This window comes from Pygoscelis adeliae, unplaced genomic scaffold (genome assembly GCF_000699105.1).
Source record: "Pygoscelis adeliae isolate BGI_AS28 unplaced genomic scaffold, ASM69910v1 Scaffold139, whole genome shotgun sequence".
In the NCBI taxonomy this organism is placed as follows: Eukaryota; Metazoa; Chordata; class Aves; order Sphenisciformes; family Spheniscidae; genus Pygoscelis; species Pygoscelis adeliae.
The window spans coordinates 1,191,102-1,196,980 of NW_008825613.1; the positions used below are offsets into that span (position 1 = coordinate 1,191,102).

Genomic DNA, 5,879 nt, shown 5'->3' on the forward strand with positions numbered 1-5,879 from the left:
AACAGTAAAAATTTAAAAAAAAAAAAAAATCACTGTAGTGGAAGGAAACCAATTTAAGTGCTGACCTGATACTTAACCACAAACAAAACCAAATCCAAACTGATTTTCTTTTGCTCAGTCATTTTATTTCCATTTCCCATATTAAAAGTGCAGTTCAAAGGAATGAGCTGTCTTGGCTGGTTTCTACAGTCAACAGCAAGCTGCAGCACCTGAAATGCACCAAACTGTACCAGAATTTGTCCATAAAGTACATAGCCTGGGTTCCGGACCTTCTTATTTTCACTCAGAAAAGGTGTATGTGCAGAGAAGAATGACAACATACCGTTTCACACCAGGGTTGTGTCTGGTGGATGCTTTCCTGCATGCCACCAGGCAGGACACAGAAGCATGCCCGACCTTGGACGGAAACTTTTCATGGTTGGTCATTCCTGTCTACACCACGCCACTGTACTCCTTACTGTTTAAAAATAACTAATAATCCAGTATCAATACACCCCAAGACAAATCACTCCATATTTTCTCTTTTTTGCCCTGTTTCCACAGCCAGCTCTTATTTTTGCCACTGAGTTCAACAAGCCTGTTGACATTTCAGATTCACAACGAACCCAGGTGTTGTATGAATTTTTCATTTTGCTCTTCCCATCTCAGGCTATTCTTCTCTTTGATTAGACTCCCTCTCAGTTAAAATTTCACTGCCCTGTGCTGCATGGTCAGAATCTCCCTATGCTTGCATCTCCTGAGCCACGGAGATGCCATACTGAAGATGCTCCTGCCTACTGACAAGAAGAAGGAAAAAAAAAGTTTTGCTATGTCTTGTCCATTGTCCTCAACATCATTTTCTCTTGTTGTCTTTCCCTTGGAGGAATAATCTAATTCTAGTTTGTCACATTACCTGGCAAAAACTGTAAAGGTCAGAGAAAAATACAGGCAGTGCAAGGGAGGGTTTAAATTACTTTCTCCAAGGATATATCCATTTATCCCCTACCAGGTACACCACACTGATCTGTGACCTGATCATCTCTGGCTTGGCCAACCCGGGTTTCATATGTGTAACTAATATCAGAATGGTTTTAATCAAATGGCTGAGTATCTAAAGACAACTTCTTTCCGACATATGTGACTGTTTTAAGAAGATCTGAGCAAACTTTACATGAGCTCCCATAACTGTTAGAAGAGAACATATGAATGCAACATCCTTCTCAAAGGCTTTTAATGAGTCTCTGCAGTTTTAATTGGCAACTGACTGTTGCCTTATTTTACCTTGCAAATTATCCATGTTACCAAGCCCCTTGTAAAGTTAGGGTAATTTCTGGGGCTGCAGCTAGCAAGGTAGGGAAGTATTTCCATAAGACTCCATTAAAAAAAATAGTGGTTGAAAATTCAAACTCATCCAAGCTTGGCAACAAATTGCAAACTATTGCCTTAATCATGCCGCGCAGCACAGAGTTTTGTACCATTAGCACTGCTGATAAGCAGAGAAGCTTGAGAAACTCCTGTGCTGGCTTTTGAGGAGACACCCTTAGTTTCACCAGAAAAAAGATTTACATAGTTTACAGTTTAACAACTTTAGCTTGTGCTTTCTTTTTTTTTTTGCTAATATTGTTTTCCTAAAAACATGGACTGGTGTTGAGTATAACTCCCCTGAAACTGGCAGCCTTGCATCGAGACGGTTTTGTGGGAAGTTTTTATTCGAATTTTGCCCCCAAGAGAATATAATTTCAGATGCTGAGGCCACCTCTCAAATAAATATAATATCCTTAGTGCACGAAGAATCCACTCCTTTCACAAAGTCAGTGCTCCCCAGAACTGCCTGCAAAAGTACTACTACTTAACTCTGCTCATCAGATTATTCTTTAAGAGGAATGAGAACTACTGCACAACAGGAACAGCAGATGAATTTCCACTTACCAAGAAGACGTTTTGTGTTATCAAATGAAGGAATACAAAGTTTTATATACAACCCGAATTCAACTGTGGGGGTTTTTGGGGGTTTTTTTCTGACATCTCATAGTTCCTTCTACCACCCATGTTACTAATAAACAAAACCACATTTGAATTTTAATACATTTTTGCTTCTTTCAGACTCTTGCGATAACACACTTGGAAATCCTGTTTGCTTGACAATGAGCAAGACAAAATCCTTTCTTGGTGTACAGGAAAGATTCCTAATTAACAGAGTCTAATATTGAGCTGGGTGGCTTGGGTAGAGCCAAGGTGCATCTGCACACCTCTTGTCCAGCCTCCTTTACCATCACTGGATCTCACACTAATGCTATACCTGCAGACAGGAAGAGAAGGACAGCAGGCTCCCAACCGCAGCAAGTCACCCACGCACCAATGTTTGCCTTGGTGCTAACACACGACCAAGGCAGAGATTTCAGACACATCGGCATTCAGCTTGTTATTAACCTACCTAGGTGGCAGCGAGTTACAGAGAGAAAGTATTCAGCCAGAGCAGAGGTAAACAGAAACAACAAAACCCAGCATATTTTTAATATTTGGATCACACGCTGAGTCAACAGTGTTATTTCTGAGTGATCTGAAAACACGGCTTACCGCCTTTACTATTTTAAGACACTCAACTAGCTTCCTCAAAGAGGCAACAATAGCAATTTGAGATACATGGGTAAACAGGTGTTATTTGGAGAATACCACTCTCCCAGGGGATTAGAGACATCATTTTAGCTGTGAGATAATTTATCCATAATGAGTGAAGTTTTCTCTTCCTTATTCTACTGCACTGAATTTAATTATTTGTTGGAATCAGGGAGGAAAGTCTGTGATTCTGCTTTAAATTGCAAGTAGCGTCAAGTTTTGCATTTAAGCACTTGAGAACTCTGGACAATGAATACTGGTAGAGGAAAAATTAGCTGCTGATTTGCATTTAGCTGTTTATGTAATGGAAGCCGATCTGTGAACACCAGTGCTTCAGAAAGCCATGACAGAGAGATACTTGGAGCATCAGACTGAACAGTCTCCACCAGAAAACACAACTATTAGTCTTTCTGTAATATCTGCAAACGTAAAGCAAAAGCTTCAGAATAACAAAAAAAAAAAAATCGGAAGTCAAAAAATTGTAAGCAGTTATCTTAAAGATGAGGCCACATGTCATGAGATGTGGCCCTACCTTCCTCAGTGCTTCTGGACACCCAAGGGTTTGGTCACTCTTTCTTCCCAGGCCCTGGTTAGACCCCATCTTGCTTTTACTTAAGGCTGTAATAATATTGAAAAAATATTATAATAATTCTCTTGGGGCAGGCTTTCAAAAGACCTGGGTTGTTAAAGAGGTTGTAATGAACCAGAAGGAGTCAGATTAGAATAATTAAAATTTAAAGTCTTCTAAACTATTTTTAAAAGACAAAGTCCCTCCTACAGTGATGTATCCCTTTAAGTTTGCAATCTCCTACAGAGCGAGCACCAGCTGAAGAGCCCGTGTAGACTAATGCAGTGAGTAATGACACTGAAAACTTTATTATTTACAAATCCAAATCAAGAGTACACGTACAAACGAGTTACAGCAAGAGATGTCAACACAGCTGACACATCATTACAGCCCAAAGGCACTGTTGAGCTTCACACTACCATAATGCATCCTTCATTCAGTCTTTGCTGCAACTTCATTTTTCAAAAAGAAATACTTAATGTCCTTGTAATGAAGTACCGGCACATCAAAAAACACTTCTGACACTCTGGAGGTAATGGAAATCTATCTCCTGAAAACTGGGAAGCCCTAACTTAAAGTGTTTCTCTAAACGAAAGTTGGATGATGCCCCTTGACACATCTTCACCACTTCCAGCATCAATGTTGACTGCGTGTCTATTCTCATTACAATCATCAATTGTTCATTTCTCCTGAAATAAACCTTGTAATGATCGAAGTTATCATCAGACTTGATGGAATATTTACCAGCTTTTGCCTTTCTAGAGATTTATGACATTTATTTATCATTTATCCAAAAGAACAAACAGATGTTTGAAGTTGTTTGTTAGCAGCAGTGGCAACAATTTATGTCAATAAGATGCCCTAAATTGATCCGCACACCTCCAAGACCTCTGTTCAGTTAGGTCTAGCTGAAACAGTTCCCCAAAGTCAAGCTGTGACCCTGTGTGCCACCACACTTGAAAGGATATAAAGCCGATTACAATCACAATTGCTACTTACTTGTGCAATAATGAGAGAGAAAATACCTAGAAGTCACTTGCTGGTGTTGGAAACGAGATTACATGCCCGACAGCTGCCAGCAGAAGAAGGTGCATAATTACCATAATTTTACAATGCCGGTGGGAAAGGAACAGAGTATAACAACAAATGCAGATATCTCATTCTTGAAGAAAGATCTCTCTGAGGACGGTTACAGTAGTGACCTTACTACTGCCCCCAATTTAACCAGGAAAAAAGGATTCAGTAAAACTAAGTGCCAAGTGGCAATCTGGAATTTTGCTCAAGAGAAGAGACTTAGTACATGAAAAAGCGAGTAATAGTAAAACTGATAGTAAAAACTGCTACCACTATTATTTCCTATTGGAGTCACTTGTACAAACAGGTTGAAGTGGACACAACACAAGAACAGTGTGATTATGCAGGGTTACATGATGTAGTGCTCATGGTACCATTGGATCAGGACACTTTTAGCACTATATTTCTAAGGGGAACTAAACAATAACCATACACTCATTTCCTTTCCTGGGATTCGACCATCTCCTCTCTTTCTCTGCTCTTTCCAACTTTATATAACTGTATTATCACATAAGCCTGCTGCTTATCTGAATTCATCGCCATCATCAATCCCCCAAACCTTTAATTGGACAGAAAAACAGGCTGTACGCTACATGGATAATGCACCTACAGGGCATGAAGGTATGGGGAGGAGAGGGTGGATCAACACCTGCTTCCCATTCACACTCATACTCCCCTTGGTGTACTAGGGGGAAGGAGATAGAGCATCTCGTAGAAGAGCAGCCCAACACACTGTCTGAAGCAGCCTGGAGGTCTCTGGGGCTGTGTGATTTGTGTCATCCATGGGGCTAGGCGTGACTTGTGCAATATGCACATTTGCTACAACATTTGGGATTACTCCAAAGCATTTGCTAATCATTTGGATTACTCTGAAGCATAAATTGTGCCACTGATGAACTGACTGTGTTGTAGCCAAGGATTTACCTGCAATAAACAGTACTCGTAAACCGGCAAGGTTTGGGCAGGTGAAAATACGAGTACATCAGTCAAGTTCTTTAGGATTATAGAGAACAGCATGTTCTTCACAAAAAAAAATCTAGTTATCTTTTCCTGTTTTGTCATTTTGCCCAGTTGTTCTCTCTCTCTTTTTGAAGCAAAATTAAGTATTTCTAAAGGGCTTTCTTCTGGACAGGGACTCACATGTCTCATTATTTTGGTACCACTTGTTTGTCTTTGTAACAAAGTTTCTATCCCACCTACCCCTTCTAATTTCACCCCTACAGCATCTTTAAACCACAGAACTATTTATCATCTCCTATAAAACCTCTCCACTTAAGATGTCACCATAAACGCTTATCCTCAAGATGAAGGAGGACTGTGATATCATGTCTCCCAAATCTCAACTATTAATCTGAATTTAAATAAAAACATGTTTATGTTGTACATAGCAATGTGATTTCCCACTACTTATTGTACAACCCAGGCTTTTGTCCAGAACATTCATAAAAGAAACCAGATTACAGGAGAAGCACGGAAGACTTAGAGCAGGAGATTAGTGCCATCCAGGGTTTTTTTTTTCCCCAATTTTGTTTAGTCAGTTGAGGGGGAAAACAATGACTCGTCCTGAAAAAAATACATAAGCTTTACTTACAGTTTCCCTTGAAGTCTTACATCTACAAGGGTCAGATACGCTCTTCTAAGC

The 5,879-nt window shown here is 39.8% G+C and overlaps 1 protein-coding gene across 1 annotated transcript in view; it reads right to left on the bottom strand.

Moving 5' to 3' along the window:
• Nucleotides 1-5,879, bottom strand: part of LOC103924282 (cGMP-dependent protein kinase 1-like) — a 360,077-nt gene that overhangs the window by 215,434 nt on the left and 138,764 nt on the right. The gene's annotated exons all lie outside the window — the stretch shown is intronic.